This window comes from Thermobia domestica, chromosome 2, assembly GCF_964235325.1.
Source record: "Thermobia domestica chromosome 2, izTheDome1.hap1.1, whole genome shotgun sequence".
NCBI classification, from domain to species: Eukaryota; Metazoa; Arthropoda; class Insecta; order Zygentoma; family Lepismatidae; genus Thermobia; species Thermobia domestica.
In genome coordinates, this window is record NC_137455.1 from 268257111 (window position 1) to 268270482 (window position 13372).

At 36.2% G+C, this 13372-nt stretch overlaps 1 protein-coding gene across 3 annotated transcripts in view; it reads right to left on the minus strand.

Annotated features, from left to right (window-relative positions):
• The window catches only part of LOC145678489 (uncharacterized), a 48377-nt gene extending 36026 nt beyond the window's left edge, over window positions 1-12351 (minus strand). Inside the window, exon 1 of one of the 3 annotated variants that reach the window (XR_014130400.1) lies at window positions 6176-6509. The gene's annotated coding sequence lies outside the window, so the exon portion shown is untranslated. Of the gene's footprint in view, window positions 1-6175; window positions 6510-12290 lie in introns of those variants that run through there. The other 2 variants (XM_081748677.1, XM_081748675.1) reach the window with 2 other exon arrangements.
• Window positions 12352-13372: the final 1021 nt, after the last annotated feature.

Genomic DNA, 13372 nt, shown 5'->3' on the forward strand with positions numbered 1-13372 from the left:
CAAAGCTGTGCAAGTTATAAGGCATGTGTTATATTTGATCAACAGTCAACGACTCAGCTCATAAAGGAAGTTTCAACCTGACTGGAGGAAGGCTCTTCGGGGTGAAATTTTCAAAGCACTACACGTATTATCGTGGACACTTGTACTAGAAGAGAGAATAGACGAGTAGTGAATTTCTTAACCGATATTGCTCATGCAACAGTAAAAGACTTTGTACAGTCCAAGAAAACAGGCACGACGAAGAGGCTCGCCTCATATTGTGGAAAAAGAAAAAGAGCTTGGGAACTGTGGCGTGCATTCCCAAATGGACACACTTACCTGATATAAGACGTCATACAGAAAAAGCTACTGATGTGTAAATACCTAGATTATATTTCAAAAATTTCAGACACCAGCATCAACAGTCCTAAAGACTTCTGGTCTCTTATCAGATCTAGGTCTGAAACTTCTAACATGCCTCTTGTGATGTACAATGACGACTCAAGTGCAGAAGATGATGAAACAACAGAAATGTTTAATGAATTCTTTTGTAACAAATTCTCTAACGGACACCATCTACTTTCCCCCTGTTCAGTCTGTTTGCCAATTCACATTATCTCATATATATCTACTACACCTTCAGAGGTTGAGTCACTCTTATTCCCTCTCCCACCTGAGAGAGCCTCAGGCGCTGACAATATAAGCTCTATCTTTCTGCCTTCCACAGCATCTATTATTTCTTCTCCGCTTTCGCTTTAACAGGTGTTTCATAGAGTACTTTTCCTCTTCTTGGAAAACAGCCCATGTCTCCCCCATCTATAAATCCGGACCAATTCAAACATATTCATCGTCTGCGAAAAAATTATCAAAGATAGACTTATCAAATTTACCTCTCCCTGTATTAACACAGCCCAACATGGTTTCTTGTCCAATAGCCCTTGTCTTACTAACCTAAGTAACTGTTTAATCAGGCCGTAAATAGTATCTCCAACAATGCACAACTTGACACCATCTATTTCGATTTATCTAAAGCATTCAATTCCATTAACCATCCTTATCTAATTTACAAAGTCTCCATATATTCGGTATTCATGGGCCACTCTTATCCCTACGAACTAGCTACTTACAAGATCTCACCCAGAGAGTAGTCTTGGCGGGATCAGTATCTAACCTGCTGCCTGTAACATCCGGAGTAACACAAGGTAGTGTACTTGGTCCACTCTTATTCATTTTGCATATGGATGACTTGACTAATGGCTTCAACTCAACCCCCAGCAGAATCTCGTTATTTGCAGACAACTGTGAAGTCTTCAGGGAAGTGAACAGTACAGAAGACTCCGACCTACTTCAAAACAACATAGATAATTTTTCCTCTTGGTATAAAACATGGCTTTTAAAAGTAGATCACGGTAAGAGTAGATTCATAACATTTTCCCTCACACACAACATAAATGGTTCGCCCAAGACGAGAATCAATAGGCAAAGATCTCGGAGTTACTTTTGACACAAATTAACTTTTACAGAACATATAAACGCTATCACTAAAAAAATCTATGCGTCTTCTAGGATTTCTGTACAGATCAACAGAGATACGGAACCTCTCTTTCCTTAGCAACGATCTACAAGGCAATTATTTCTCCTAACTTGGAATATTAACATATCTGAACAATGGCAGCTCCTACAAACCTACCCCGGCTAAACTCAGTTCTAAATTTCTTCCTGGCAATAGTATGTTTGAGAGTACTTAGCACACGTGCGATGACAATGCACGAACTGTTACGAACGCTAAATATTCAACTACCTGACACTCGTCATAATATCAATGATCTCAAATATCTCTACAAACTCACACATGGCCAGTTCAGATCTGAAACGTTACTCTCAGAATTGTATTTTCGAATTCCATTCAGACAAACACGTAACACATATCATTTTCATATAGTATGATCTAGACTGTCAACAGTTCAACGCTCTCTGTTCTACAGGCTTCCTAAATCATGCAATGAAATATCACATACATCTGTAGATTTATTTGATTTTGAAACTGCATATAACTTTGCACCACGACGTCATTTTAATGGATAAATTCTAGTCAGCTATTATCAACCTTTCTTATTATTACTTAGATGTTATTTATTATTATTATTATCATTATTATTATCAACTCAGATTTGTTGGATATTACAGTGTAAACTGGCTCTCAACTGTATCTGGAATTGTGTTTGTAAATAAATAAAATAATTATTGGTTTCTGTGTATACCAACCGACGCTGACACGCCTGTTCTCTACGGATGCACCACGTTGCGCTCCTGCCCTGACTCTGTTAGTGCTTGTTAGTGGCCACCTATTACAATTTGGTTTGTGTTTTAAAGTTAATTCGTGGTTTATGCACTGCACTCACTGTATTCACACTTAGTGCTTCTAAAGCCGATCTGTACCCATTAATGCAACTGTTCCCTTAAGAAACACTTTCTAAGGCAGTAAGATAGGATTACTTACTAACAAGGAACCCTAGGTATCTATCAGAGCCCGATTTTCACGAAACTTTGTATATAGAGAGAGTGCCTAGGGAAACTCGCACAGCCAAAATTGTAGCTGCAGAGTCCAAGATGTTGGGACACTAGGGCCCAAGAAAGATCAAAAGTGGAACGTCAGTACATTAAGGACATGGTGAGAAAATGCACGTTTTTCTTTAAAACAAATCATTGTAGCGACACGAAATGAGCATACGTGGATACGAGATGGTCAATATTATCTGTTAAAAGTTATAAAAGGAATATCCGCCATCTTGAAAGAGGCCATGTTGAAACTGGTGTGATTGGTGTAAATGAGAAGAGGGTCATCCAATGCATTAATTTTAACGTAAATAGTCACAAAAACCAGTTGGTGAAGTCTGTTGTGGGGTTACATTATTCCTGTGCTTCTGGTTTAGATACAAGATAAGCAAAGTGTATCTCATGATACTCGAGCAGATGCAGGGTGTGGAGCGCTATAGGTGGACTGATATGATGTCCTGATTTCTGTTCGAATTAAGTCAAGTCTAAAAATAAAAAGTTACAAGTTAATGTCAACCATGACATTATTATGAAGATTGAACCCGTCATATCACCACATCCACACCAATTACATGGTGACTGTGACATAAATGATGTACTGCTAAAATTATATTTCTATCGGTTTTCTAGTTTCACTGATCCCACTCATAGCGCTCCATAATCTGCATCTGCTTGAGTGTCATAAGATACACTTTGCTCATTTTGTACCTAAAGCACAGGAATAATGTAATACCACAACAGACTTCACCCACAGACCAGAAGCACAAGAATATTGTAATCCAACAACAGACTTCACCAGCAGATTTTTGTGGTTATTTACGTTAAAATTAATGCATCGGATGACCCTCTTCTCATTTACACCAATCACACCAGTTTCAACATGGCCTCTTTCAAGATGGCGGATATTCTTTTTATAACTTTTAACAGATCATATCGACGATCTCGTATCCATGTATGCTCATTTCGTGTTGCTACAATAGTTAGTTTTAAAGAAAAACTGCATTTTCTCACCATGTCCTTAATGTACTGAGGTCCCACTTTTGATCTTTCTCGGGCCCTAGTGTCCCAACGTCTTGGACTCTGCAGCTACAATTTTGGCTGTGCGAGTTTCCCGAGGTACTCTCTCTATATACAAAGTTTCGTGAAAATCGGGCTCTGATAGATACCTAGGGTTCCTTGTAAGAGAATTTATTTCTGCTATACAGGTATGCCCTTGTGTGACAACGTAGTACAGGGCAGAATGATTTCCGTATGCGTTTAGTAATTGTTGATGCCCCAGTGACATGTGTTTGATAAAGAACTGTGCCTCCAATTCTAGCTGTTGTTTATATCGGTGGTTAGAAATATGTGAAGGTAAGGATTCATCATTATTTGTAAATTGTGTAGTCTGCAACTCTTTAACAATTTATGATACTGATTTTACTCAATAATACAATACAAACAAATAACGTACCTAGCAAAAATCAAAGAAAGCATGAAAATAGGAAACACTTGTGACTGACAGTTAAGAATCTACAATGAAAATGAAAGAGGAGTAATTTTAGGTAAGATATATTACAGTAACAATAGATAAATAGTAATTCAACGTTAAAAACAGGTTCATGTGGTTAAAATCCGAGGCCGCCAGCTGTGGAAGATTAGCCGTTTTGATTTGTGTATGGTAGGTTTGTTCCTACTTTAATTGCATAAAATGTCAATTTGCTTAACGTTGGTTACTTTAAGGTATCATGTTATTTCTGGAGTTCTTCTATGAAAGTTACCTCATTTAATTCTAGCAGTGACCGATAATATCACAATTAAATCTATGTTAACCTTAATGTGGTATGGTATTTAGATGTAGCGGGTGTAGATAGTCCTTCCGCCTTTACATACAGTGCCGCTTACATAAAAAAACAACCAACAACAATCATTTTCTTCTGATTTTCACTTACTGTTTCTCAATAAAGCAAAATTATTTCTCCAATTTAGCCGGTAAATTTCCTAAAATTGGTCCAGCGATAAAGTACCTTAAAGTAATACAGCTGTACTTTAGATTTACAAGTGTATGGTTACTACTGAAAAATCATTACAAGCGCTTTACGACGGATAAAGTTTTTATGGTATTTTCAATGGGCGGATTATTTCTGCACAATGTACAGAACCTGTACTTTATGTTTACAAATACAGCGTCACGTTTCTAGTATGAAATCATGACAAGTGCTACTGAAACGAGTTTCAATGGCAAAACCAACTTATTTTCACTACCCTAGCTTACGCGCATATTCACCATCTCTAACGCGAATGCTTCCTTCGGACGTACTCCTCGAAGACCCACCAGCTTTACTCTGCCCACAGTCGGTTAGATAGCATTTGTGCTCTCTAGCCCCCACGTAGCACAGGTTGGTTTGATATTTTGCAGTGTAGTTTTTGTGCCATACATCCAGAAGCCATATTTATACGCAAATCATAAAGAATTGCAAATTTTCAACAAGTACTTTTGTTGAACCCCTTGAATTTTGTGGGTTCACTCGAGCGCACAGTTTTACCAAAAACAAAATATAATGTGAATCATTTTTCGTGAAGAAATGAGAGTGTTAAAATAAGTAATTTCTGCCATTGCACAGCATATTGAAATGGACTTTGAATGGTAATATATTGTAACTACTTACTGACGGGGAAGGCAGAAGAAACGAAATCTTAAAGTTTTACGTCCCACGATTATGGCGGTTAGGCTAAAGGAGACGGTGATGATGAGAGATGAGTGAAATGGTGGAATGAAAAGGTGGGAGGAAACGGGAGAATCCCGAGAAAATTCACGAGCACGGTGTTTGTCTACCACAGTCCACACGGCGCGAGCTGGGATAGAGCCAGGGACCCTAGGCAGCGCAGGTGAACGTTCTACAACAGCCACCGCGCCCCTGCAAGATGGAAGAATGTAAGTAAGACGGAAATAAACGCAGGAATTTCTGGTTCATACGTTAGTCATGTGATGGATGTAATGCTAACATAAGGTTTTACTACAAAGAATAAAGAGCGTCATATTATAAAGTTTCTGCAGCGTCATGGTATGATGAAGCGTGAAATCAATTGTGCGAAGTAAGAAGAAGTAAAAATTGAGGGATTTTTCACGCAGCGGGTTATTTATGCCCGGGGAAATCACTGAAGCCGGTTTGAAGATAAGAATTACTACGGATATCTTAAATATGTTTCCATTATCCCCGTTTATGCGTATAAACCCCGTCGCTGACGCGCCTGCTCCCTACAGACGCCCCCCTTCGCTGCCACTTGACCTTCTGGTACACTACTGCCCTGACTCGGTTAGATAGCATTCGTGCTTTTAGTAACTACCTAGCAAGAGTTGGTTCGTGGATTATGCACTAGGTCCTCATTTAGTCCATGTTCTGCAAAAACAAACCGCAAAATACAAGAAATGTGTCAAAATTTGATAGAACCGCCTTCTCGAGTATTGCCAATTTTATCTACGTTAAATGAGATATTTTCAAGTCACCTATCGGAAAACTTTTAGGGGACATTAAGAAGAAAATTAATGAAAGAATTATAATTATTCAACATTTCTTTCTATTGGTGTAGCAAAAGTAGGGCATATTAATCCAGAGTAAAAATACTACAGAGATTTATATATGCATACTAAGAGTGTTACCTAAATTTCAAGTTTACATCGAATACAACCTTAAACCATTGCACTTCATAACATTGTACCAATCTTCTTTTTCTTCTAAGCAATACAACAAACACTTTTCAGATATAATAACCACTGTCTTGAAACTGCCCTTCGGAAATTTACAAAGGAAATAATAAAAGTTGAAGAGAGAGATCAAAGCTGGAAGGAGAAAATCTCGGGGAAATTTAAGAGAAAAAAACTTCATACAACGGAGGAAAACTATGGAAGTCAGGAGAAGATACAATTAGTAGAAAGATAAATGAGGAAAAAGTTGAGTAAAGAAAGTGATGCCGTCAAAAAGAAAAAAAGAATCCAAGTTCGAAGTTCCAGGACCATAAGTTGCTTATAAAAAAAAAAAAAAAAAAAAAAAAAAAAAAAAAAAAAAAAAAAAAAACTGGGGAAGGTATAGACAGTAGCAAGGACATTCAAAGACCAAGTGATTACCTGTCGTGAGGTCATCTCCACAATCACACTAGGGAGAGGGACGTATATACCGCTTTATGTTGAGACATTTTGAAGTATGATTAGAATCATACTAACGGCTGACTATTGCAGGAAACATATGTTTTTCGAACTCCTTAGTATGAGACTAATCACGTGTCTGAACAACTCTGTATAATAATAATAATAATAAATTTTATTGTCGAATCAGCTACATAGCCATAGACAACGTCAAATTATAACTTACTACTATAATGTACAGCAATAGTGATTGTTCATTATCTACAATAAGTGCTAAAGTACTAAAGTTCACCACAATAACATATCTTAAATATTATTACCTTACAAAAATTAAATATTATCGTATTCAAAAAACTCATCTATTGAATAAAATGGTGTTTTTACTAACCAAGAATATAATCTATTTTTGAAGCTACCCATAGGTAGCTGTGTCAGTTCTATAGGTAATTTATTATATAACCTCACACTCATGGCTTCATAGCTATTTTGTGATTTTGTTAATCTCAAATATGGTACGTTGACACGTCTATTATTCCTAGTGTTGTATGAGTGTATGTCATGCCTATAGTGTATTTCCGACGTTTTGCCCTTTATGTACATCAACACATTGTATATATATAAATTGATTACCGTCATTATTTTTAATCTTATGAATAATGGTTTACAATGACACGTATTCTCTGCATTCATCATTATTCTCACAACTTTTTTCTGTAACAACAGAACGTCCTTCACATGGCTACCATTTCCCCATAACAGTATACCATATAGTAAGATACTTTGAAAAAACGCAAAATATGCGGATCTTACATAGTTTTGTGGTACCTGATTCCTCAAATTTTTTATCAAATATATAACTCTTGAAAGTCTTCCTGTAATATATTGAATATGAGAGTCCCATGATAATTTGTTATCAATAATAATGCCCAAAAATTTTACACTGTCCAAATTGTTCTCGGTTGCCATACCTCTTAAACTGAAGTTTAAATGTTTCGTTTTACTTTCATTAAGGAAAAAACCATTCGTCTTAAACCACGATCCAGCTTCAGATATTGTTCTTTCTGTGATTTCTTCTAATTTTTCCAAGTCGTGGCTAACACTGAGAAATGTTGTGTCATCTGCATATAAAATTGAGTGACTAGTTACACAATTTGGTAAATCATTAACCATTATAGTAAAAAGCAAAGGTCCAAGTACTGAGCCTTGCGGTACACCATATACAACCTGTGCAACTTGTGACTTTTCCCTTCCCACACATACCACTTGCCTACGATCCTTCAGGTAAGTCCTGAATAAATTTAGACCAGTATTTCCTACACCATAATACGCCAGTTTATTTAATAATAGATTATGGTCAACACAGTCGAAAGCCTTGCTCAGGTCACAGAATGTGGCCCTTGCAAAACCCCTGGACTCAAAAACTTGTAAAACCTTGCTTACTAATGAGTCTATAGCATCAACCGTAGATCTTCCTGCCCTAAATCCAAACTGTGAATCACTAATTATATTAAGTTGTTCCAAATGATCACATAACTGCAGTTTTATAATGTATTCGATAATTTTTGAAAAGATAGGAACCAGCGAAACAGGGCGATAGCTAGCTGTACAATGTTTGTCTCCCTTTTTATAAATTGGAACAACCCTAGACAGCTTTAGTACGTCAGGAAAAGTACCTTCATTTATACATCTATTTATGCAATATGTAAGTGGACTTACATTGCAATCAATTACTTTTTGAATTAGAGTTGTTGATAAATCATAAATATCAACACTATCCGAGGACTTCATTCTTTTAACAATATCTAAAACTACTGCGGTTGTTACCCCGGTAAAAACTAAATTATTCTGTACCCATTTATTAGAATGCGGTTCAGTTATGTCAGAGACCCCTATATTTGTATTTTTACGTATTTCCTCAATCGATTTAATAAAGAATGTGTTAAGTTCATCAGGGGAAATGGGTATACTATCCCTATTACCAACTTTAGCTACCTCGTTAATTAATTTCCAAGCCTCTTTACATTTATTGGGTGCTGCCTCAATTTTTGCTACATTATATAATTTTTTTGTTTGATTTAACGCTAATTTATAATCCTTTTTTCCTTTCAAATACTTTTCTTTGTTGTTTTCACTTTTATCCCATCTGTATAATGCCAATAATGACATAACTGTACATTTCATAGTTGCAAGTTGGGTAGTATACCAATTTGTATTACCATTTATTTTTTTTACATTATTTTTGTTAGTTTTAACTTTAACTTTCCTTTGAGGAATAGATGTATTAAACACATTCAGAAAAACCTGCATGAAACGCTCAAACGTATTATTAGCTGATTTCATAGATGTAGGTCCAGTTAACACATTCAACCAATTTATATTATTCAATGAATTTCTAAAATGTAAAATTCTTTCGTCGGATATTGGTCTTGTAATTATTATTTTACTCTCCTCAATTACACATTTCCTAGCAATAACGGAACCTACTTTAATCCAGACAGAGTCATGATCTGCTAATGGAAAAATTGTTACATCACTAGATATACGATCTTTTGTTATATTTGTAAATATATTGTCAAGACAGGCTAATCCTCTAGTTGGTTTGTCATTCGTATAGCAGAAGTTGTACTCTCTAAGTAAGTTACATAATTCGGATACACTGCGTTTGACCTGCCTTACATCAAAGTGGGAGTTTACATCACCCCCAACAACAATACTAAAATACTTCCACCTAGGTCTACTTAAAAATTTAAATATTTTCTCAAGATTTTCTAGGAAAATAACGGGGTTTCCGTCAGGTGACCTATAAATAGATACTATAACTAACTTAAGCTCTTCAATACAGATACCTGTAACCTCAAAATGTAGTTCATTACATAAATAGTTTAAGTCTAATATATTACATTTCATCATATAGGACATTTTTACATAAATTGCTACACCTCCGCGTTTATGTTTTTCTCTACTATAACTATTGGCTACATAATAATCATCCATCACAATATATGGTATTTCATTTTCATGACACCAATGTTCACTTACACCAAGAACGTCAAACATATTATCTTTAGCATAAACGTTTACAGCAAGCTGTTTGTTATTTAAACCTTGTACATTAAGAAAACCTATTTTTAGGTCAAAATTCATATTATCTTCACTCAAGTCAGTCATAGACGTAGTATTATTATTGTTAGTATATTGTTCCCTGGTATGATTTCTAATATTGTTGTTATTTAGCTTGTACGAAACCGGCCAAACTTCATCTTGAATCAGCTTGGCCTTTAATTCACGTTTCCCTGTTCATTACTCAGCGTGATAATTTTATGATTCATATTCCAGTACCTGTTTTCAATAACTTTACCTATAGACTCACACAACTTCCTTTTACCATAAACATTAAAATGCTGACCGTGTCTAGTGTGAAGCATTCTGTCAGCCTTATTGATATTTACCACCGTTACATTCTTAAAACGTTTACATATCTTACCGTACACAATGTTTGCTTTTTCTACTTCTTTATTAACAATTGACCAGTCTACAAGATCATGTCTATGTGGAATACCCATAACGATCACGTTCGTGTGTGTTAGACCTGCCAGAGTTTTCCGTAGTGTAGCAGCGGCGGCTTCTGTCTCGTTACTAGCAACATCATTCGCACCTCCCATGAGTACAACAAAGTCTTTATCCGTTAGCTTAGCACAATTGTTCCTTACCTCTGCCACAATTTTATCGAATTTCGCCCCTGGTTTCACCCATGCTTCTGTATCAAACTTATCATGGTTCATATCTCTTAATATTGTAGAAATTCCACGACCATAACTATCTGCATAGATCTTGATTTTATTATTTCTTACGTCTGTCCTATTATCCTTGCACTTTAACTTGATCACTGTTTCGCCTTGCACTACCGGCACTGAGTTTTCTTCGTCTACATCTTCTATTTCGGTTAGTACGGAATATCTATTCGATGTAAGAACACTAATGCAAGGCTCATTGTTTGTAATTTCTATATACCTAGATCTACGCGGTTTTGTTTTTTGCCACTCGGTCTCTACTACCATATTATCCACATCCACATTCGTTTTCCGGTTACTCACACCATGCCTAACTTGCCTCTCTTCCACAGAAGTATATTCTTGCTTGATTTTCACAATATCACCTTTCAAAATATTAATAACTTCTTTCAAAGACATAATTTCATCTAATAGCTCACTTACCAGATCCCTATTATCACATTCACAGTTCGATTTTCTTTTGTTTTCACACCTTTGAGTAGACGCCATTGTCGTTTGTAAGCATCCTTCACAATGCCAGTCATTTTTTGGAATATTATCCGCTCTAACTTCACAACATTTATCAAAATGATACCATCTATCACAGTTATCACATATAATTCCGTTTCTAACTATTTTGTAGCATTTCGCACAACTAGCATTCCTTATAACTCTGTCTTTTTGCGAACGCGATCTTGACACTACTGCACTATACGACGCCATCTTAGTACCTCTTCTTATAGGAATACCTCTTCTTACCTATTCTTATAGGAAAATATATTCAGCAGCGAGATCTCACAAGCCAAAACAATTCGCATATAATCCATTTTTTGTTCTCTGTATTGCATACATTCTTAATTATAATAGCTGCTACATATAAATTGATTCCATTATCTTACCTATCTTTTCTTTAAAGGACAAATATTGAACAGAACCTCCTTTCAGAATGATTTGCATATCCTTGAACTATAGTTAACTTGCTCTATTCTGTGAATAATTAATAAAGCATCTCCCATTAAATACTCACAATCAAAGTCCACACAAGGGTTAGGATCACATATGCTTCGTTATTTATTTTGAAATGGTTACATTAACTTCCTATTTGTGCATTTTATAGCATTATACTTCATTCTTACCTATATTTCTAAACAATAAATTATTCGGTTTCGTATTATATCATGCATCTTTCTTGCCCCAGCTCCTAACCCTTCGGGCACTTCAGTTAGACATGAGTATGGTGGTATAGATGATTTTTAGTCAGTCCTCACGTAGAAGAATGGCGTGATTAAGGATGTTCACTGAACTGTTGTGGGAGGTATAAATATAGTGATATATTGTTCACTAATAAATACTGAAGAAGGTGATAAACTGCGGTGCGTATATTGTTCACTAATATAAAAGAGGTCCATGTTCCGTTAAGAAGGTACAAAACTACACTGGACCCCCTTAAGCTAAGCTAAGCTAACCTAACCTAACCTAATATAACGTTATATTATGTAATCAAACGAAAATCAATAGAAAGAAGTGGTGTCAAAGACACTGGACCCCCTTAACGGAACATTGACCGAAGAAACAATCACTGGAGTGATATGGTGGTAACGATGTATCACTGTAAAAAGAGTTGGGCGATAAAATGAAAAAAAAAAAGCTACACTGGAAGATGAGATGAGGTAAGAGTCTCTCGTTTTCTCCACAGCAACATAGAGGTGTATTGCGGTATCCCTGCGGATAGGCCTATAATAGATACGGCGTTTGAGCTATACATAACATAAAAAGCAAACAGACGTTTCTCCTCGCTCAACCTTCAGGTGAAATAAACTTTTTTGTCTTAGGGCGTGAGAATATAGTCCAGAAATATTTACCTTCGCTGTGTGCATTTTTGCCGATCCCAAGAGGTTCATCCAATATATGGCTGAAGTAGCGCTCTTATTGGCCACGTACGGATGACGTTACAAAGATTCAAGTTCAATCTGCTACTCCGCTTGTTGCTTTCGTTTCTTTGTTTTGTGTGTGTTTAAAAATAGAGAGAGGAGATTATCAATATTATTACTTGTGAAATACATTGCATTATGTTTCTTGATTTATATTCACTTCTTACGATATAGCCACGAGATAGTTCCAGACAATGTAAAGTTAACCCTGCTTTTCTTTAGAATGAATATACAGGGTCAACTTTACATCGCCTTGAACCAGTGGTTCCCAAGGGCCAGCCTCCTGAAGGGGACTTGAAGAACAAGTGAGGGATAACAAGTTGACTTCTGAGATAAACTATAAAATTGTCAATAAACTTAACAGATGTTACGTGTTTGATATTCTGTCTTTCTTATACCCCCATTCGAGACTTTTAAATAATTAAACACTTAATAAATATAAACAGATGAAAACAAGGCGAGTGTTTAGAGGTTTGGGGCCTTATGCAGAGTCGTTTTGAAGTGTGATTAGTGACATGCTAAAGAGTTCGACTAACATATGTTTCCTGCAGTAGTCAGGCTTTTAGTATGAAACTAATCATATGTCAAAACGATTCTGCATAAGGCGGTTGGAGTCCCGAACAGCAGCAGCTAAGCTATATAAAACGTAAAGCTACAGTTTAACGTAAAATCCTAACTACATAAGTTCTTGCCGGAAAACAAACTCAGGTCCCTCGCGCCGAAAACGTTTAGTGTTGTTGTTTATAAGTCTGTAACACTACACTTACATGGTTCAGTATATAGACAAGCTAGTTCCTTAGGAATGTTCTTCGTTTCTAAATTACTGCATATAGCTTCCTAATGGGTAAATGGATAGCGTACGCACATTTGGCGCAGGAGGCCCGTGTTCGACTCCTGGCAGGAGCCTTATGAGCTGAAAGGAACGCTAAATTCAGTTTGAAAATCAAATCTAAATTACTACATCTTTCTTGTAAATTGCCAGCTTTTGGAATGTGATTTCAAAATCTGCAGTA